This window comes from Panulirus ornatus, chromosome 14 (genome assembly GCF_036320965.1).
Source record: "Panulirus ornatus isolate Po-2019 chromosome 14, ASM3632096v1, whole genome shotgun sequence".
Lineage (NCBI taxonomy): Eukaryota > Metazoa > Arthropoda > Malacostraca > Decapoda > Palinuridae > Panulirus > Panulirus ornatus.
The window spans coordinates 16,092,098-16,115,730 of NC_092237.1; the positions used below are offsets into that span (position 1 = coordinate 16,092,098).

General features: G+C 46.1%; 1 long non-coding RNA gene across 1 annotated transcript in view; it reads left to right on the forward strand.

Annotated features, from left to right (window-relative positions):
* LOC139753074 (uncharacterized) overlaps positions 1-23,633 on the forward strand; it is a 196,842-nt gene that overhangs the window by 156,623 nt on the left and 16,586 nt on the right. Inside the window, exon 2 of the long non-coding RNA XR_011713644.1 lies at positions 13,244-13,366. This is a non-coding gene — a long non-coding RNA (uncharacterized lncRNA). The remainder of the gene's footprint in view (positions 1-13,243; positions 13,367-23,633) is intronic.

Genomic DNA, 23,633 nt, shown 5'->3' on the forward strand with positions numbered 1-23,633 from the left:
TAATGGAAAGGAAGTAAAATGTGCGTTTGAAAACTAAATGGTAGACGATGAAATGAAAAGGGATCTTTTTATTTTTTATATCTGCGTATATAATGGATGATGTAGATATGTTTGTTGACGTATCTCTAATGCTGTGTGTGTGAAATCTTTCCATAAGTGGGATGGAGAGAAATGTAAAGAAGTTATAGCACGCGAGATAAACAGTTGGTACAATTACAACACACTAGATAAACAGTTTATACAATTACAGCACACTATATACACAGCTGATACGATTACAACACACTATATAAACATCTGATACAATTCCAACACACTGTATAAGCACCTGATATAATCATAACACATCCAGATACGCAGTTGACACAGTTACAACGCACTAGATACGCAGTTGACACAGTTACAACACATTAGATACGCAGTTGGTACATTCAGCGAGGAAGTTCAAGATAAATCATGGAGCACCAGAGGCAGTTAAAGAATATGCAAATTTTCAGAACTCTGTGGAGAAAGGGTGAAATGCGAGCCACAATGGCCTGGTGAAACTTGCCTGGTTAAATGATGCAATGGATTGCAGTGTATGCATGTTGAAGACAGGTCCAGGGTTACAAAATGTTCACGTGGGGTCTGGTGACGTGCAGTCCGTGGGAAGCAAGCTAGGGACGTGCAGGGACGTCCAGTTCAAGCAACCATTAGACGTGCAGTTCATGGGAAGCAAGCAAGAGATGTGCAGTTCACAGGAAGCAAGCCGGGGACGTGCAGGGACGTGTAGTTCAAGGAAGCAAGGGACGTGCAGTCCATGGGAAGCAAGCAGGGGACGTGCAGGGACGTGTACTTCAAGCAAGCAGGGGACATGCACTTCATGAGAAGCAAGCAGGGGACGTGCAGTCCATGGGAAGCAAGCAGGAGACGTGCAGTTCACAGGAAGCAACCAGGGGACGAGCAGTTCACGGCAAGGGACATTGACAAAGGCCTGGATAGTAATGAGGAAATGAAGGGGAATCACAACACCCTGATTGGCATGCAGCATGAAGTGAGAAAATTGGGTTAGTGTCCTACACGAGCATGCAGGAGGAGCAGGAGCAGGAGGAGGAGTCGGGCAAGAAAGTGATGAGACTTATTTTTCCCAGTCCGACAAGCTCGCCCGTCATGTCCTGTTCCTGAGTCTATCTATACACTCCTACGTCATCTCCAAGGAGGGTGACCAAAACTAGGGGCGCTGCTTAAAATGGGAGACACACAACTGTGCTTGAAATGGGCTGTGAGAATTAGTACCTTCGACCTAAAATTCGAATGCCCTTCTTATGAAGTGTAGAATTTAATTCGCTCACCCCATTTTTTTTTTTTTACTACTTCTACGCACTGCTTTCTTAGCTTCAGATCACCAGAGATTACTACACTGAAGTATTTCCCACACTTACGCTCTTTACATCTCGACAGAAGTCATACCGGAGTATTATAGTCATCATGTTTTTTTTTAACTGTCGACTTGTTAAACTTTACACACTTGCCTGTATCAAAATTCATTTGCTACTTGTAAGCCCAGTCCATCAGCTTATCTTTGTCAACTTGCAGAGCTATTATAAACTTTCATTATATGTCCTAGCTGTAAAATCCAGCTTAGTATATCTTTATATATCTTATAGCACGGTCTATTGTTAATACCATGGCTGTACAGCAGAAAGATAACTATTGTTATCCTTAGATTGATCCCCGTGGCATGCCACTTGACACGTCACGCCATTCTAAATCATGACCCTTAATCACTCCTACACGTTCCCAGCCACTGAACAAAATTTTTGTACAACCAAAGTACGAAGAAAAATATGCTCACCACATGATTTTCTATGTGCCCCCGAGCGAAGCTTTCTGGAAATCCAGATTAATGACATGACCCATATTATGTAGCACATAATGATCGCCTGGTTGTCCTTATCTGAAAACTATAATTGGTGTCCACACACACACACACACACACACACACACACACACACACACACACACACGCATCTCAGGGATCCTTTGGGAAAAGATCACGTTCACTTGCGGTCTCAGTAATAAAGAAATGTCAGCTGACTGCAAAACCAACATGCTCAAAGGCTTGTCATGTCATGAGAGACGTGTGTCATGTCATGAGAGACGTGTGTCATGTCATGTGAGACGTGTGTCATGTCATGAGAGACGTGTGTCATGTCATGAGAGACGTGTGTCATGTCATGAGAGACGTGTGTCATGTCATGAGAGACGTGTGTCATGTCATGAGAGACGTGTGTCATGTCATGAGAGACGTGTGTCATGAAGGCGGTCTTGGGCTCAAATGAGGTGAAGTTTTCACTGCACTTCAATTTTCTTTTTTTTTTTGTAGCATTCATGTCAACTGTCCGGACGATGTGGGGTATACGATAGCTGCGCACTGTATACTGAGCTGGGGTATACAACAGCTGCGCACTGTGTATAGAACTGGGGTATACAACAGCTGCGCGCGCTATATAAAGAGCTGGTGTAACGCCAACAGCTCTGCGCACTGTATACACAGCTGGTATAGTACCAACAGCTGTGCACTGTATACACAGCTGGGGTATACAACAGCTGCGCACTGTGTATGGAGCTGGGGTATACAACAGCTGCGCACTGTGTATAGAGCTGGGGTATACAACAGCTGCGCACTGTGTATAGAGCTGGGGTATACAATAACTGCACACTGTGTATAGGGCTGGGGTATACAACAGCTGCGCACTGTGTATAGAGCTGGGGTATACAACAGCTGCGCACTGTGTATAGAGCTGGGGTATACAACAGCTGCGCACTGTGTATAGAGCTAGGGTATACAACAGCTGCGCACTGTGTATAGAGCTGGTGTATTGGCAACAGCTGCACACTGTATACAGAGCTGGTGTATTGGCAACAGCTGCGCGCACTATATACAGAGCTGGTGTATTACCAATAGCTGCGCACTGTATACAGAGCTGGTGTATTGCCAACAGCTGCGCATAGTATACAGAGCCGCATACTCACACAAGGCTGCAGTATTGACAACAGGTGCACACACACACACACACACACACACACGGAGTACAGCAACAGCTGCACACGACGCAAGGCTGCAGTATTGCCAAAAGCTGCGCAGTACACTGGGAAAAAAAAATCTGCAGTGTTGCCAACGGCTGGGCATCATGATAAATTTAAGGAAGAATTAATGTATTCAGTTCGATATGCGTCACACTAACGTGTGCGTCACACGACCTGTGCGTCACACAACGTGTGCGTCCCCTTTGGACGGATGGAAATATGCGTTGTTTACAGACTCCGGCGTGAACTACAGTCAACAATCCTACATCACATTGTAGCGCGGAACCTTTTCGTATTTCTGGTCATATTCTTTAATGACGTCACTCATATTTTTAATGACGTCACTGATGTTTTTTTGATGATGTCACGGATGTGCTCCACCTCTCCTCTGAGTCCTGTAACTGAACGATCTATTTTCGATCTTTTTTTTTTTTGAGTGTTTGATGCTTGGGGGAGGGGGGAGGGGGGGTATGATGATGATGTTTCTAGGGGATGATAATCAGGGATGAAGACGGCTAGGGATGATGATGATGATGATGATGGTAGGACATAATGATGATTATAGGTGGAGATAATGGTAATTGAGGATGATGATGGCTGGATATGATGATGGTGACAGATGATGATCGCTGGGGATAACGGTGGCTGACGCTAATGATGGCTGGAGATGACGAGTTCCTGCATCATGTTATCATGTGAGCGAAGATGATACGAGCCCAGGCCCTCCATAAAGGGATGTGCAGCATATCAACACAGGCATAGCTGTCCCTCTGCATGTTTGAGTCTTCTGCTGGATACCCTACACTGAATACACGACACCAGAGGTTGTACAGCCATTCTCAATACGTCTGCTGGGGCAGCCCTGTGTCTGTACTTGGCCTTATGTCACCTACTGTGCGAGATCCTTCTTGTAACATCCTACGTCATAATCGGTCCGCCAGTACATCAGGTGGAGGCACTTCCACGTCCCTCCCCTGCTGGATGATCATCTGTTGTCCTCAGCAGAAAATGCCCCGTGTGGTCGTGCGGTCCAGCTGCCAGGAGCTGACTGGTGCTGCTGCAGACGGCAGATGGCTTCTCCCTAATGAGGCAGAAGGTTCAGAGTGCTCGCGGCATCTGCAAAAGAGTGCATCCTCTTCTCCCCTCTCTCTTTAACTTGATTGTCAGTACTGGCTAGAAGGGGTTGGGTGTAGGCAGATGTAAACAGACTCATAGTATGAGGGTGTCTTTTTTGTCTCTATCTATCTATGTCTCTGTCTTTCTGTCTCGTGTTTCTTTCCCCCATACATGACTCATCACTGAAACTGCCATGAGGGAGTAGTAGATGATCCTGTCTTGTGTTCTGTGGCCCATGCTAGAGCCAGACTCCCTGCCCTGCTCAAGGCAGAGCCAGACTTCCTACCCTGTGGGCCATGATAGAGCCACACGTCTTCTCTATATTCACATCACAAGAGATGAGACAGATCTACGTTAACTTTCTTAAACCTTCATTGCTTCATTACAAAATAAAAGAATTAGCTATGTTTTAGAAACTCATTGGTAGCAAATGACAATATCAGTTCCAAAGTTTCATTCAGTCTACAGCTTCTTGTCTGTATCAACCTGGTTTCTACCCCCGGGGCTCGGTCTGTGACCTGTGTATAGCGTGCCCTCTGCAGGTCTAGTCAACCAGGTTGTTGGTTGCTGCCGATCTCGGGAATTGTAGTGCCTTTTTATGACTGGCTGGTCCGGTTCACCCTCGAGGAAGCTGTTCAGCTTTAGTTGGATGAAGTCCAAGATGTTACCCCTCTATCTGCAGGTAGTTGGTTGATCACATGTGCTCCTACTTCATGTCCACTTGGAAGGGCTGGACCCGTGAGTTCCCCTCAACACCACAGACCTCATGGATACTATGTCTTGGTGGGGTCTGTTCGAGTTTGCGGTACACAACACAACCTTGATTCTATAGACGGTGTTGAGTTGAGTGACAAGAAGAAGTAGAAGAAGAAGAAGAAGAAGAAGAAGAAGAAGGAGAAGAAGAAGAAGAAGAAGAAGAAGAAGAAGAAGAAAACAGGAAGTAGAGGAAGAAGGAGAAGAAAGGAAGTAGTAGTAGTGGTAGTAGTAGTAGTAGTGGAAGAAGATGAAGAAGAAACAGAGAAAAATAATAATAATAATAATAATAATAATAATAATAATAATAATAATAATAATGATAATAATAATAATAATGATAAGAAGAAGAAGAAGAAGAAGAAGAAGAAGAAGAAGAAGAAGAAGAAGTAGAGGAAGGGGAACAAAAAGAACGAGGAGAGTTGATTAAGGTTCAGACGTGAGCGGACTTGAGCTTCGTCATGTTTGGCCACGTTGGTTATGAAAGCACAGACACTGTGCTATAAAACTGCCAGTTTCCTTTTTGCTTTAGTTTCTAAACCCTGAGCTTATGTCTTCGCACTGATATCAGAGTTAAACTTTACCATTAAGTTATCCATATGACCATTTCTCCCTAACCCATGTTTACGTATCTACAGTCCAGTCATGAACGAATATTTTCGTCTGGTGACCCCCAACACTTTCTGTGCTTCTTCAGCAGCAAATTCACCTCGTAATGTTACGAGACATGATACTAATACTGCAGCAGCATGGGCTTCTCCTCTAATGGACAAAAAGAAGGTTCAGGTCCACAGAAGGATCACCTGCACATGTGTGGAGATCAAGGGTCGGGTTCAGTAGATGGATGAACGACACGTTCCGAAACACTGATGCTCAATACACACCTTTGTGGCATACTGGAAGCTGTGGATTACGGTCCATGAAAAGCAACGGTCTTGAAGGAAACACAGACCATTTGTACAGATAAATTTACTTTATGAAGGTCGTAGCAACAAATATAGGCTTCATAAAAGAGAAAGTGGATCCTAAAGTCTATGATTCTTGCCAAACAAGAGAGCGGTACGGATGATCAGGTCATGAGATTCAAACCTACATTCAACGAACGATAGTTTTGCAAAGGTTTCCAATATCATGTGAGACTCTCCACCTCACAGATACAACCCATGGTGAAGACCAGAGGTGTGTGGCTGTACTGGATACCATATCACCTCAAGCTCTCGTGTCGACCGACACTAAATCTGCTTTTTGGCTCAATACCATTTATCCTGTACTACGCTTGTCCACCGGAGCGAGAGGCTGTTTCACTTGACCTCTTTTTCTTATCAGCTTCTAATGATCAGTATCATGTTCCCCGTAGCTTGCCCAGTGGCTGGGGCCTTTGGAAGATGATGCTCATCTTTCTCTTCTTCAACCGACTCTTCTTCGAACCTGAAGGATCACGGCTGTTTATGGGTCTAGAATGTGCATCAAGAAATACAAAGTGTGGATCCAATAACTTCGTAATCTTTTTTTAATCCCCAGTTGGATTGTCAGGTCTAAGAAGCGCTTCAATAATTCCATGTAGCGATTCCCGTTATCAATTGATAAGTATATACAAGTGAGAGGAGCTGTTTGATCTTTGTTGGACATACACCTGGCAGTGAATCCCTGTTGTGTCTACCTACAACTGATCACTGCCATACCAGTGAACACGTCGTACAGGAGGGCATGATAAACCTGCCTGACGTATAAGGATGATTATGAACATCTCTCTAGCTGCCTTAGAAAAGAACCGGGTCATCCAAGGATCGGCAGCTGAAGCGTTGCGGAGGAAGACAACAAACAACATTTTCGACCAAGCGGTGCTATGTGGTGGGAGCTACGCGCTTACCCCTGCCTCAGGCAATTTCATCATGGGCGCTCGTACGTTAGGTAGGTAGGGTAGATACAGTGGTTACGTACACAACTGAAATGAAGAAAGATAATTACTGGATTACATCATTCGTAATGTGAGTCAACCATAGACAATGTTATGATGTGAACGCTGAGTCCACAGCAGATCACGTAGAATATCGGTAGATCTATAAAACAGTTTTGTCCGTCATGCCAGTGTGTCCGGCAGCTGGTATGCTCACACGACTCTGTCATGCCAGTGTGTCAGGCAGCTGGCATGTTCACACGACTCTGTCATGCCAGTGTGTCAGGCAGCTGGCATGCTCACACGACTCTATCATGCCAGAGTGTCAGGCAGCTGGCATGTTCACACGATTCTGTCATGCCGGTGTGTCAGGCAGCTGGCGTGTTCACACGACTCTGTCATGCCAGTGGGTCAGGCAGCTGGCATGTCTCGATACGGGTTCATGCCGTGAGTCGTTTCAGAACAATAGCTCGATACAGCTTCATACTGCATCAGTGAAGCTTCATTTGCACTTCAATATCCAGACAGAGAGGCGAGAGAGACCAGGCAAATCTATTGTCGTTAGTTGTTTGCAAGGTCGTAGCTTCACAAAGCTTCGAAGTCACGTCTGATACCGACAGGTTGAACCTGTACAGGAAACGTTGGCAGGAACAATACCGTCTGAATTTAAGGTTGTGTGAGGGAGGACGGTAACCCCTCAGGCCTGGTGTATTCCTCCATGTCTGAAATGCCAACAGAAAGATCTCTACTACTCGTTCTTAAGTCATCCCGCTAGACAGACGGGGTTCATACATCTATTTTTTCCTTTCTGTCGGTGATCGACATGGCTTGGGCAAGACATAAACCCAGTCATGGGCATCTCCAGCAAGAAAAGAATGAAGAAATTAATCACAGCTCCTGAGGTAGGCCTGACTCTTAAAAGACAGGGGACACTAAGGGAAATGGGACAAAACGAAAGAGGATAGAGAGAGGGCCACAGCTTCGCTGCTTAGGGTGGGAAAAAAACTATTGTAACAGTCGATCCTCGTGTGGCTAGAGTCCTCAGAAAAACCCTGGGAAGCAGCAGCAGCAGCAGTTCTATATCATGCGGAACTATGTGTCTCAACGGCTTGAACAACTTGCTACCTGGCACGGCAACCAATATATAATACTTACGTGAGATCTTATAGTAATGTGCAGCAGTGAGAAGCTGTTGCCTTGGAGGATGATACAAATCCACTACAGGAAGTACCAGAGGATCTTTGTGCTATTGTAAGCGTTAAGTCGGGGACGTCTGCACACCCTGATATGTGATTTGAGATCAGGAGATACGGTAGGCCAGAGATACTATGATGTAGAAAGCGTTAACAATCGTTGAAGTCATATCATGACTTATTTCTCGGGACTTATAACAAGGTCGTGATGTCGGTTTGGTAACACTGTGCCCTTTAAACAGCAGACCATATACTATGACACCCTCAAGCCTGAAATGGGCAGTAAAGGACGAACCACACGAGAGTCTGAGCTTCGTCAGGCTGCTTATTAGGGTTCCTTGGCTTGTATCAGGTACCTGAGCAATATTTATGTTTCCATCTAGAAATCCTTCCTCTTCATCAAGAACTGAGAACACTTTGTATTGTTGGTTCTCCTCCAGATGTGGATGGCTGCCCTAAAGAGTATACAGTGTGTTTTCACGACATTTTCCCAGGTGACGTTTACCACGTCCAGGGAGATCCGAGCTCCACCTGCCTGGAAATGCCAGGGCACTATGCTGGACACACCCTCCGTCAGCTATGCAGCAAGTGCTTGAGGTGTTTTGTTACCCACGGAGGCCGCTGACCGCTGCAGGAAAATGACACTAGACCTGCGCCACGGATGTGGCTTTTAACCCGCACCACGGAAATGGCTTTTCCACTCGCTGGCACAGCCGTCCAGGGAGGATAACTATAGCGGGGAGCGGGGATCTTGCCTCAGCGAGTGAGTGTGTGTGTCCACCCCAAGTCGTCAGTTGGAGAGTCAGCAGCTAGATAGACGGTGGATGTGTCTGCGAGCGACCTCTCAGTAAGCCAAGCTTTCCTCCACTCGACAACGCTTTTCCAGTCGTGGGACATCAACCCTTGCTTTTACCAATTTGATATTTACTACACCAGTGTTCCCCCTCCCCCAAGGGACTTGCAAGGAACGGTGATTATTATTCTTTTTTGTAGCATGTGATACGGTGTTGTTTCCGTCGCAGTCAAAGACTTGAAATAGACAGTGAAATAGACACAGTCAAGAACTAAAACCTGAGAAGTGAAAGCGGAGGAAGTTTGTCCAGGACTCGGCCCTGTGATGACTTATTCACCTCCTGCAGTTGAGTACTGCGTCTGGACTGGCAGCGGAGCCCCAGCCACTCTGTCCATGCATTCGAAATATTTTTGTTTGGGTCTGGATCAGAGGTGGAGTGGGAGATACGCTGTACCTCACCACACGAGCGAGGCTGGTGATGTCAGACTCTTCTCGTCTACACTGTCTCTCCCTCGTGTCAGACGTGACTGGAGTGAAGTGATATTCTGTTGAGTATGACGTAAGTGGGGTTCTTCACCACCTGCTGAACGAGCCGTTCGCTTCGCAGGATACGAGCAACCACGCGAACTTGCAAGTTATCCTGTTGGCTACGGCGGACTTAACACTCCCGCTTGCCTCTTGCTGCAGTCTGCTGCCGCCGCACCAGCAGACACATGCGCAGGTCTGGTGGCCTCCCATCGCCTCGGTCCGTGCTGGTGTAGCACTACTCGTTGTGACCGTCATTGTGACAGAGGCAGACATGAAGTCGTCGTCTGCTTCGTTCACAAGCCATTCTGAAACACTTTCGTCCCTTCATGGTGGAAATGTCATAAAAAGGTCCCTTACCTACGTCACACCAGCCCCTGAGCGCCACACCTTCGTCACACCTGACCTTGAGACCCGTACCTACGTCACACCTGACCTTGTGACCCTTACCGTTCGTCACACCTGACCTTGAGACCCGTACCTACGTCACACTTGACCTTAAGTACCGTACCTACGTCACACTTAATCTAGAGTGCCATCGCATGAAGGACAATCGTAAATGTTCCGCTTGTTCGCCTAAACATTGATTTTCGAATCACTGGACCGAGCGATTCATGGGTTTCACACACTCCCCATTAGCGGCTTCCAGTAACCATCATATTTGTGTGTCATCTTCGATGAGCACCATCTTGCCCTCAACACATTCACGAGGACCATATATGAAGCAATGCTCAGAACCACAGGAAAGTGAGACTCATGCGATACAGCGTGAGTCTTCGAATCATTCCTGACCTTATTGTAAAAATCAATCCATTTCTAAATAACAGTAAATCCTCGTCCTCCTTTATTCTCTTCTCCACATTGAGCCCAGGCTGCAGGGGTTTAGAGAGCCGGGTTTCTCCCTCCCCCCGCTCGTCCACCTCTGATCACCACCTCTGATCACCACCTCTGATCACCACCTCTGATCACCTCTCCTTCAACACGACAGACTCGTTCGCGTTCCGAAGCTTCCCGAATCGCCCACGAAATACCGCGCGTCGCTGCCAAGAAATGGTCTGGGAACAGGATGGTATACGTCACTCAGACGCGACACATCGTCCCGCGCGACTCGTAACCTGTGGACTGGCAGCCAAGTGTTAACCCGACCTGAACACAACGGTACAGCCCTTGAGCACGACGTTACGACCCCTTGAGCACGACGGTACGACCCCTTGAGCACGACGTTACGACCCCTTGGGGACGAAGGTACGACACATGAGCACGACGGTACGACCCCTTGAGCACGACGGGACGACACATTGAGCACGACGTACGACACATTGAGCACGACGTACGACCCTTGAGCACGACGGGACGACACATTGAGCACGACGTACGACCCTTAAGCACAACGGTACGACCCCTTGAGCACGACGGTACGACCCCTTGGGACGACGATACGACCATACTGGAAGGTTATAACACATGGTGTCAGGTGCGGGGCTCGGAACACCATAATACATGGTGTCAAATATGAGGGGTTCGGAAACATAACATGTGGTGTCAGATGTGGGGGGTTCGAATCCTAGTAGCACTGAAGATCGTGGCAATAGCAAAAGTCATCCATTATATATTCTTGACCTCCAGGGAAGGGATTCAAGACTAATGACCTCTAACCTTAGATAGCCTTTAGATAAACCCAACGAGAAACGTACACGTAGTGACCGTATAATTGGTGTTGGGTCAAATTAGTGTTCGACTGCAGTAACGCAATTCCAAAGCACGTCTAGTTCCAGGAGCTATTTCTCTCCCCTTGAGCCACAATATCTTGACTCAGTCTTGTCCCGTGTCTCTTTGAGGAGTTATAAACTTCGACGTGTAAGTCGCCCTGATTATTCTTTTTTTTCTTTTTCTCTTTTTTTTCCAGCCTGGTGCTTTTGGAAGTTCAGAGCTAATATAATCCAAGCTTAATTTTCTAGACTAGACGAAGAATTTAAGACTCCTGTTGTTGTCTTCGAGCAGACAACCCCGTCGCAATGGGGCGTCTCGTATTATGTCGAACTTTTCGAAATAGATCAAAGAAATTCTGTTTGCTTTGTTATGTGCAGCTTGGGATGGTACTGGACTGCGTCTGCGTGTAGTAACACTGCATGTGAGCCAGGACCTCTGAGAGAAGGGCAGGGATACGGATGCAAGGTGTACATAGTACCTGAGGCCGGGGGTCCAAAAGGGGGCCCAGGAATTTCCTGGGATCTCAGAAACTGCAGAAAAAAATCACCAGAGCTGAGGCTCCACATCACCCGTCTCTCATCTGTTCCATACCCTTTTCTGGCCTCACAATTCATAGCATAACACCGTAGGATGACTAATGGAGAAAGGAAGGGGACCCGAAAGAAACTTTGTACCCCCCCCCCCCCTTCCCCTGATCAAATCCCTCACAGGGGCCCCCAGATGTGAGCTTATTAATTTCCTGGTCATGAAGGAGTCGAAGTTGCAAGAGCAGCCCCGTAAAAGGAGTCTTTTAGGTGTCAAAAGATAATGATAATAATAATGATAATAATAATAATAATATAGGGGGATAGGGGAGAAAGAATACTTCCCACGTATTCCCTGCGTGTCGTAGAAGGCGACTAAAAGGGGAGGGAGCGGGGGGCTGGAAATCCTCCCCTCTCACTTTTTTTTTTTTTTTAATTTTCCAAAAGAAGGAACAGAGAAGGGGGCCAGGTGAGGATAATCCCTCAAAGGCCCAGTCCTCTGTTCTTAACTCTACCTCGCTAATGCGGGAAATGGCGAATAGTATGAAAGAAAAGAAAATAATAATAATGATAATAATAATAATAATAATAATGATAATGATAATAATAACAATAATAACAATAATAACAATAATTATAGTAATAATAACAATGATGATGATGATCATATGGAGCTATAGGCTTTTATTTGCGAACTTCGTATCATCGACAGAGTTTGAGACGTCACACTGGTGCGTCACGTGAGTATGGAGAGATGCAGATCATAAACAAGCAACCGTGGGCGTAGACCACAGCCCCGTGATAGCCAGCCTGTCATGCTCAGCCAGTCGTAAGGTTCTCCATTCAATACCGCTCATTGTTTTCTATCTGGGTTGCCATTGGCAGTTCACACAAGTTCCCTTCCAGGAAGGAGGATTTCTGGGTGAACGTCTACATACACCTCATGGAAGACGGATTTTGCTGTTTGTTTCTGACTATATATCAACGTGTGATTGGAAAATAGTACTTAAGTAATTGAATAGGTTTTTGGAATCCTTTTTCCTAATCTAGATGTTAAAGTGAGCAGTGTTAGAGACAATTTGCACCGAGTAATGATAATGATTTGAGTGAGGGACAATATATAAAATCAGTAGTCAAGATGCCAAACTTTTTCTAGTGAAAGAAAGTCTTGTTTTCTAATAATGGGTGATTGATGGAAGATATAGGACGAATATTCATATATCGTTTAATATTCGTTTCATCCCAATGACAAACCACACAATCTTCAAGACACACACACACACACACATAACAAGACCCCCTCCCCCCCCAGAAGGAACTACTCAATCACCAATTAACTTAAGCCTTGTAAGTGATAGAATTCTCACAAAGAATGGTTGATGAACACGTCAGCCATGCAGATACACAAGCAGGAAGGCAAGCTCCCAGGCAATGAATATCATTCATACAAACACAGTCACACTAGGCAGTAAGAACAGTAAACTGGAACACGTAGATCATCCACGAGCCGTCATCCACACCTGGACGTACTGTTTCATCCTCATGGCTGAGCTCAATCATCCACACTTGTGTTCATCCACCATCATGTCGAATTGAATCATCCACTTGTATTTATATGTCTAAATTACTGTCTCTCACATTGGTTGTCTTCTCTGCTCCGCAGGATGGGCGGTGACATGATGGGCGTGGCCAGAGGTGTGGGCGTGGCCACGGGCGAGGGTGTGTCCAGGTTTACGGGCAACAGACGCTTCCTCATCCTGGCCTTCACTCTCCTGGCAGCCTTCTGGTGACTATCATATTCCCGCGTTCGTATCTTCCTCCACCTCCCTGTGACACGCTCGTCCTATGGTCCTCACACACACACACACGTACACACACACACGCGCGTCCCTCACACCGCCCGCTCAGGTCCTCGTCAGGTACCCTTCGAGAGGGCTTACACATCACTGCCAAGAGTCCCTGGTCATGATCAGAGGTCCTTGTTCAGATTTTTACACATGCCTTGCAGCTCTACCTGAAATCCTGAAGACTTCTGTGCACTCTTTATGATGACCCCTTACTGTCTGTAAGACACTGTCCTGCCAGACGGACACTGCCCAGTCAGCCAGACACTGCCCTGCCACACAGCCAGCCACACTCTTCCTTCAGGTCTTCCCGTGTCTTGAAGACCCTTCCACAGACCTAAGATTTTTCTTTACGAAATAGGAAGTTGTCTCACATCCTACATGTGTGTGGACTCCATGCCAGGGTTTCTTCACATTCTCAACGGCACGTCTAAGGTCCTTAGTATAACCCAGAGAGGGTATATCACACACACACACACACACACACACACACACACACACACACACACACACACACACACGAAGTCCTGTGGATCATTATCTGCTGTCGCACTTCGCACTTATTAAACACGTGTGTCCCAGATCCATTGTTCCAGTTCACTAAATATCATTTAAGGACCTGCACTTTTGTTATCATTTTCTCCAGATACCTTCTGACTCTTGATTCTTTTAATATCAAAGATGACATTTCTCAGAGTAGGTCAGTCAGTCGTCACAATATATCCTTCAACAGATCCTTCCCAGTGTAACCTCACGAGAACCCCAAGAGAATATCCTTTTCTTAAAATCTTACGTATAAAAAATTCCTTCTAAAGCTCTTCCTTCTACAGGCTCCCCTTCTGCAGGTCTTCCTTCTACAATATTCTCCACAAGTTGATCAGGCATTCCACAGGTCGTCCCTAGACATCATGACAACCCTCAACCACCCTAGACACTTGTCACCCTAAGATATATTTCAGTAGGGTGTTCCTTAAATATGATGACTCAGGTCTCCTTTTAAGCTATGTGTAAGTCTGTAACATTCCTGATACTGTCCTCTATATTATATCCAGTGTGAGGCCATTCACCAAATGTCCTCCCACTGGAATAAGGCATCTTCTTTTCAGTGGCTGATAGGGAGAAATTCCCTGTGTAGTCCTTTCCACGTCCTGCTGAAGGCCATTCCATCACTGCCCATCCTCAGGTCGTTCCTGTGTTTCACCGGTCATGTCTTAACCTTCCTTCCACAGATCCATCGTACACGGCATCGAGAGTGTAGTATGTCTGAGGTCCTCCTGGAAGCCAGTACCCAGCCACAGATCTTAAGATAATCCATATAGATTGTCGATAACTAAAGGTCTACCTCTTATAGAACATTCCTGATATCATCCTGTCAATATCATCCTAAATCATCCTACAGCATGATAGGCCTCAGGTATCATATCAATACTGGAGGTCATGTGTGTCTTTCTCGACTCAATGACAGAGTCTGAAGCGTTCCCATCTGGCCATACAACCTATACTGAAATGTCTCCTTAGTTTGAGCTTTTCTTATATAGTCATCTTGACAGTCTCTGCCTGTCATATCCTCGCTGACCTCGACTGTGTTCTGATGTTTGTTAATACATCTAAACACGATTGTCTCCCAACCTCTTCCTCCTACCAGCTTCCCATACATAACCTTGGTGATTACTTGTCTCCCCAATACAAACTAGCCCGCAATTAGCTCCTCCGATAGTCTCCCCCATATAAGTTAGCCCGTAATTAGCGTCCCCGATGGCCTCCCCCATATATATATAGTTCCCCTTATCGTAGTGGTCCCCTGAAGATGTCCTGTTCAGCAGGTTTCTCCCCCAAGCCCATCCCATGTTTCGAAATCCCCAGAGAAGGTCCCATCACCAGTACAAGTTCCCCCTCCTTAATATGTCTCCTTGTTAATCCCCCTCTCCCTCCCTATCTCCGTGAGTCTCCTCCCTAGTAATCCTTCTTCATGGCTGTCCTCCATAAGAGCGATATTAGTCTGGCAGACCAGGTCACTCTCCTGCCCAGGTCCTGCTGTTCCTTGCCCCAGAGAACTGGCCCTTTAGACCTGTAAGCCTCACAGGTTTCTCCAGTCCCAGTACACCGTGATCCACTCCGCCCGTGTACGCACTGTCTTCCATGTTATGTTCCCTCCACAGCTCTCTCTCTCTCTCTCTCTCTCTCTCTCTCTCTCTCTCTCTCTCTCTCTCCCTTACCAGTTCCCAGCGTTATTTCCCTCTCCCCGTTCCAGAGTAGCTCCCTAGTAGCCCAGTTCACATACCTCCACCTCCCGTTACCACTACTGTCACAGGTATGTACTGTCCTCCCAGTCTTATCTACCTACCGGTACTTTCCTCCAGTACCCTCCATTCCAGACTGGCAGCGCCTCTTCCAGCACCCAGACATCCCACCAAGTCGGCTGGGTGGTTGGTGGGTTAGTTGATTGGTTGGGGCCTATCAACGACCAGGGTAATTAAGTCCCTTCAAGGTCAAACCATAACCGGAAGATCTATAACACCTTCAGGGGTTTAAAGATCTTGAAACCACCAACCATACCAGTGACTCCCATTTTCTTCGTCCTTGGGGGGGCGGCTACCCCTCTTAGACCACCTTCGCTGACATGAGTATCCCCTCGATGTGCCTTCATTAACATCCTTCTTAATTACTCCTTCATTAACGATCCTGTTAATTACTGTTACCATCCCGTAGGGTTATCCCAGGGTATCCCACATAGCCATCCTTATCTGTCACCAGACCTGTCCCATCTTGCCAGTCCCCCTCCCTGTACCTGGTCAGTGTCATCCTTCATATCCTCGTACTATGTCAGCTGTCCTCCATCCTTCCTCTCTCTCTCTCTCTCTCTCTCTCTCTCTCTCTCTCTCTCTCTCTCTCTCTCTCTCTCTCTCTCTCTCTCTTGCGTTCTCTTTTCTTTCCTCTCTCTCTCTGTCTGTCTGTCTGTCTGTCTGTCTGTCTGTCTCTCTCTCTCTCTCTCTCTCTCTCTCTCTCTCTCTCTCTCTCTCTCTCTCTCTCTCTCTCTCTCTCTCTCTCTCTCTCTCCCTCCTTCATCTGTTCTTCCCTACCGTGCACAATTATTAATTTCTTTTTTTTTTTTTTCCACGACCGGTGAAACTGGTGACTTGGCCCACAGCCCTGAAGAAAACTTGTGTCGTGCGTGGTGAACCAGATATTGTGTATGACTTCTGTTAACCTCTCCCCCACACTCACGCTGTAGTGAAGACAGGATACTCATTTCGTTGTGTGTTGTGCGCGCGCCGCCTCCTTCACTGTATCTCACCGTCAGTGTCTCTCAGGATTTCGTTATCAAGTGCATCATAGAGGCAGTGAGGTTCACCTCTTCCTCTTCTTTTTTTTGATTTTCATTTTGCACAACAACTTGCACAACAGAGCCCAGTTATGTGCCCCGGACGGCTCGCTCGCACATCAAAGCCAGTCGAGCATATGAAAACAAACAAACAATTTTACTGCAAATTAATGTTGACATAACAAGCGGCCATTTAATACCAGTGTATGTTGACACAAACGCCACAATTCAGAGCAATATGATATTGACACTAAGGGGGGGGGGGGGGAGGGGCATTGACACGGAAGGTGGACAGGCATTGACAAGGAAGCATTGACACAGAAGGTTACATCGGCATTGACGAAGCACGCAGGTATTGCCGCCATGGTAAGAGAGGTAAACACTGACATGGCTGACAGGTAGGGATTACATCGATAGACGGGCAAACACTATCACAGCAAACAGACAGACATTGAGACCTCATGTAAACAAGAGGGCATTGACGCGCCAAGCAGACACTCACACAGCAGACAAGCAGGCATTGATGGGACAGGCAGGTAGGCACTGACATGGTAGACAGGTGGGCATTGACATGGTAGACAGGTGGGCATTGACATGGTAGACAGGTGGGCATTGACATGGTAGACAGGTGGGCTGTGATAAGGCAGACAGACTGACACTGACACGGTAGTTAGTCAGTGACAATGTGTGACAGACAAAACAGGGTTCATATTACAGTGTATTTCAGATCTCATTTTTGCATGAATCTGTCATCACAACCACTACACCACGTGTACACACACACACACACACACACACACACACACACACACACACACACACACACACACACATGATGATAAAGACGGCCCATACAACAGTAAACCACGCACTTCACCAGAGATGACAAAATACTAATCATTCAAGTTATGAAGAGAAAGAAAATTGGCGGAATTTGGATTCTCATGGTGACACAGTGAGTCATGGTGACACATGTCTTAGAATGCATCCAGGGACGCTTCTTATGCCAGCATGTCCGTGAAGACACAAGGATGACAGAGACTGATACACCATCATCACCAGCTCTTATTTTCCAAACACAGTATTATATACATTGAGAATACTATATACGATACACCAACTGGGGAGGAAAAGTGACCCCGATTGCACTTCCTTCTGTTTCTGTGGTAAAAGAATTTGTGAAAAAGAACAGAGACGAGACTAAACGTAAAGAGGAGCAATAATCGTGGACACTTCACAGAACTCGACCGTCTCTATGGTAATGTGACCTGGGAGAGGGAGTTCAGTAGTCAGGAACCAGGGCTTTGTGGTGGGTGGTTCTGTGAATTTTACATGGAAGGTGCAGCAACGTGGTTACCTCTAGCCTCAAACACAGAGGGGAAGGCTGAGATAGAGGAGGGAGTGATGCTACTAGTAACAGAAGTCAGAAAGGAAAAGAGTATCGCGATGTGGTGAACAGAAGACAAACGCGGCACGCAATAAAGGAACGGGTACAGCAGGATTAAACAGGAGGAACAGGAAAGCTTTGAAATGTACAATGGAGACAAGTCAGGAGATAATCCTAAACTTTTCTGTAAGTTTCCTTGGAGGAGACTGTCAGTTGGAGAGCAGCTAATCAGGCTATGAGACTCGACGGCAGAGTCCCTGATAATGATGTAAGGATATGCGAGGAGGTGAATGATAATTTCAGTAGTGGTTTTATACTGGAAGACACATTAGCCCCAACGCCAGTGAGAGGGAATGGGGAAAAGAGAGCTTTTGAAAGCCAATGAGATAACTTGAAGAGTCATAAACAGAATACTAAAGAGTCTTGACCCAAAAAGATTCATAGTTCTGATGAAATTTGCTCCATATGTGTTGAGGGTAAGGGCAGGATGCACTTGACAGACCTCTTGAAATGTTTTATTACATGTCGCCGAAAATAGGTATTGCCTCAAAGGAGTGGTAGGAGACAAACTTATTTCCAGCTCGATAATATTCATATTGAAGCTCTCTTTAGTTGTATCCCATCTTTAGTTCTTAAGATTTACTCGGGTCGAATTTCTTATAAGAAAGGGGACCGGGAGGAAGCGCTGAACTCCTGACGAATCTCCCTGACGATTGTGTACTATAAGGACACATGAAAAGATAATCAGAAAACAAATGAATGACTTCTTATTGATGAGAATCTACCTCAATTATAGCCAACACAGTTTTAGGGAAAAGACGTCATGCAAAACAAACCTCTTGGATTTCTATGAAAAAGTGAGCTTTGTTTTAGACAAAAGAGAAAGCTGGATGGATTGGACTATCTGGACTGTCAGAAAGCATTTGATAATACCCACTTAAGAGTCCGATAACGAAGTTGGATCTTCAGGAAGGAATAAGAGAAAGACAGTTTAAATGGACAGAAGATTATTATTGTGGAAAGAAACAAAGGTCACCAGTGATGTGTCTTGCGGGGATCTGTCGTGGGACCACTAGTCTTGTTGATCAAACATTTTCTTGTCAGAATATGTTTGCGGATGATGCCAAGGTCACGAGGGAATTAGAAAACGAAAAGGATTGCATTAACTTGCAATGAGACCGAGACAAACTCCAAAGTTGGTCAAATAGATGGTTGATGAAATTTGCCCGAGTAAATCTAAAGTAATGAGGATGGGACACAGCGAGAGAAGGCGATGATATGAAGATCATCGAGCTGGAAATAAGCTGCAGGAATGATATGTGAGAGAGAGACTTGGGGCTTGACAGCATCCCCAAAATGTCGCTAGAGTCCCACATCAGAAGAGTAAACCAAATTGTCTTCCGGCAAATCTTAGAATAGCATTCAAGTACATATATATAGGATGATTCAGTCAGCTGTTTACGTTCCACATTTGGTCAATACTAGATAATGTTTCTCAAGAATGGTCACCACAATTGAATCATAAAAGAAATTTAAGAGTGAAGGTCCAGAGGAGGGAAGTAAAGATGGAAACTGAATCAAGAGAAATGGGTGACAGAGGAAAGCTAGAGGCCTTACATTTGCCCACAATGGAAGAGAGGAGAGTGAGGGGTGACCTGATCACAACCCTCTACGTTTTTAAACCGGCTTGATGAATGATGAAGACACTGAACACTTCTTCGAGATGGGGCCCCACGAGTGTAATCTCTCTACCCCCCTCCAGCGTATAGTACAAATAGGTAATTAAACACACACACACACACACACACACAGACTGGTTGCTACATTCCTTAACACGGTCCGCCGACTACTTCCAAGTCTTGTTATTCTTCAGGTCTCTCCCCGATACTGGCCTCTATCTTCTATTTGCCGTCCAGGTCCTTCCCTGGTACTGGCCCTTGTTGTTACGTCCCACCAGGCGTACTGGACGTCTTCACTGGCCGGCTTCTGCTGTTTTCCGACGGGTGAGCTTGGCATACCAGCCTCCAGTACCCTCCTGAAGCAAGACACTGCACGAGATTGCCACACAGTCCACGACACTCGGGACTAAAGAGGAGGCGGATCTCACAAGACGTGGGCCGGACATAGAGACAGTGGAAGAACAGCGAGAGTCACGCTATGTGAGCATTAATCCAGAATGTCACTGTAATCTCACTTCCAATTATCCGAGTTGACAGAAATTCTGAATATCTAGTTACTAGGAAATGGCGGGATTGTGTCGATCTGTGGGCCGTTTGTATGGGCGGAGTGGTGTGACATGATTCTGGCTGACTAGCCATCGTGCCATACTGGTATATACCGTCATGGACCGATGTTATATCCTGGAACTGTCTGGACCAAGTTGGCTGACTGTCCCTTACGCAGTCTTGCAAAAGGTGTGGTGCGTTTAAAGACCTTTCAATGGCACACACACACACACACACACACACACACACACACACACACACACACACACACACACACAAAGAAAGATATGCTACCAGTTTACACAATGACCTCTCACTGCTGCCAGGGGACTCTACCAGTTCAGAGAGTCAACAGTTCATTGGCAAAACACAACTTCACTCTCGATACCAGAATTAGTAACTACAACTTGACCTGGATGGCTTATAAAGCATTCAGGAGGTGAAGGAGGATAAGGTGCGGCCCCGTGTCTGCTTCCTCTTCCTTCGTGATGGCAAGAGATTCTTCATTCCCCAGAGCGTCTTGTTGGGCCCCAGTGACCTGCTGGTGTAAGGCATTCGACCCAATCACTAGAGGTGCTTCAAACAACTTCATAAGTTCACGTCTATGGTGTAGACTTCTCTCCATAAGAAGCTGCAGTCAAATTACCTAAATTGTTTACTATTTCCACTTTCTGCAGTCCTGGACACTTAGGTCTTCTTCCTATTCCGTCAGCCCCAGTTGCCGTCTGCTACGACCAGATGTAATAAGAGAAAAGAAGACATATTCCTCTTTGGCAGGTGGCACTTTTCGTACGTCTTTCTAGGTGGCTCAGCCATTTCAGATGGGTTGTCCCTCATCTTAGATAAAAAGATCAGCGTCAGGAGATATTCTTGAGTAAACACTAGAAACGACTTATCCTGCCCTGACCTCCTCGTGGGCTTCATGTTGTCAGATATTACGTTCTTGTTCAGCATCTCATCCAGCGAGGCCAGGGGGTCAAGCTCGCTTCACCATGACACTGATGGTACAATACACACTCCCCAGCAGTCTGTCTCCTGGGAGGTTACGTTGGTCGGAGGAATAACCTAGATGCCATATTACGCGAGTAAATGCTCTGCCCCTGAGATATCGTTAAGTCTGATTATCTGCTGTGTTCAGTGAGGCCAGGGACTTTATAAACCGTCCCTCGTGTGTAGCCTCAGGAATCTGAAAACCATGTGCCTCAAATGGCTGGAGCCAGTAAGTCATATGAAGTGTTGAGGAGGGTCGTCCTAATATGTCACATGATACCCCGAGCAGTGAAAGGGGTTCATGAGTGTCTTAGCCAGCCAGAATTAGTGGCTTACTAGTGTTAAAAGTGTACCTGTAGGGCTTATCCTCCGCCCCCTTGTACCTTCAACTCCCAGAACTGATGGGTTAAGAGGTGACAAGTGTAGGACTGAGGGTCTGTGGAGACAACTCTGATTCCCTGATGTTCTTCCTTGTGGCAAAATCGTTCAGAAACAATGTACCGGGGTGACGTTTCCAACCTATCCCCTTTCCTTAATCAAGCAGTCAGATCATCTTTGTCACGATGTTTCAGTCTTCTGTGGTACAACAGAGGGAGACACAGGGACTCACCTTGAGGAAATAAGGAGACCCACTTCCATAGATTACCAGAATCCCTGATATCATCCAAGACAAGTCATATGTGAAGTCTTGCAATGGGCAGACACTATGTTTGGAGACCCACTTCCATAGATTACCAGAATCCCTGATATCATCCAAGACAAGTCATATGTGAAGTCTTGCAATGGGCAGACACTATGTTTAGTGAAGTCTTATACTTTTCCCCAACAGACGAATGATATTTTCAGTTATGTTTGCTTCCATCCTCACGAACCCCTGTTTGGTGACGGCTTTAGAACGGCCACACTTCACCGGGGTTGAGAATGATGACTGACTGCTACCAGAGAGTCTAAAGTCTACTTGTAAAATATATGAAAAATGTCTGATTTCCATAAGACACTTGGAACACATTCTCATGGAGCTGTAATGACAAGACTACCCAGAGTAATGGAAGTAGGTCGATAGGTATTTTCCCTCAGCGGACGCCATAAGTCAAGATTATATCTACGGCTGACCTCTGAGGGCCATTCTCTCATTCTTTCTTCGTCGTCTGAAGCACACAAGCCAGCAGCGCCCATGTCCTTGGGCAGCAGGCTGGTGATGAACGATGTAAAGGTTGATGAAGCAGCAGCTCTATTGTTGATGTAGCGTCCGGGAACCGATCGCTCGAGTCCAATCAAAACTAGTCTCATCTCCCACGATGAGGCTCATCAAGCATTCTTAAATCTGAATGGTGGACGGAGGAACTTACATAGAGAGCGCCTTCTTGTTGCGGTGGCCATTCTATTTGTGGCTAAGGGAACAGTGGACCACATATAGACAGGTTTCCATTACTCTTTGTGACTGACACAATGGCTAAAACCCAAGGACTTGTTGAGGACTGGATGACTCCAGCTCCCAGATGTTCGTTTACCACTGACCGTATTTTCTCTCTCGTACTGAACCACTTTTCTTGGGACTTCATCGATAAGGCTCGTGCTACCACTACTGTCATAATCTTTGGATCAAATCATGGACTGTAGTTCTTTGACGAATAATGGGTTGAATTCCTACACTGTTGCGACCAATTCGCCTTATGTTGTTGTCTCATATTCTGAAACATGGCGAAGACTGGACGGAAACGGAATCTTAGCTTCCTCTGGATAACCCTCCTTCGGCCATCACCATGGTGATGAGGCCTCCAGCCCCGCTCCGATCCTCAGGGTTAATATTCATGTCATCAGAGTTCGGGACAAGAGCAAGAAACCTTCCGTCCTTCACTTTCTTGACGACTCGTTTGACTACACGAAGCTCTGCACATGGCGAACAGATGTAGATGATGAAGTACCTGTTCACAGAACATTACCCAGGAGCACCAAACTACATCCACTTGACTCAATGGTGTCACTTTATTTCGAGACAGAAAACAAGACAACACGATCCACTTCAGACAGAGTTATGATTTCTAGGATAAGTATGTCTGAGAGTATTATAGCCCGATAGATCTGGGTGGATTTGGGTTGTGGACCTTGAATGGGTGGGGAGGATGCGTTGCAAATGAAGTGTTTAGATATGATACGTAGCATGAGGCGACAATTGTCGGGAAGATGTAGAAGTGAGCACAATCTGAGAAGATTGACAAGTGTGTGATGAAAAAAGGTTCGCCCATGTGGTGAGGATGAGTGAAGAGAGATTTACAAAGAGGATC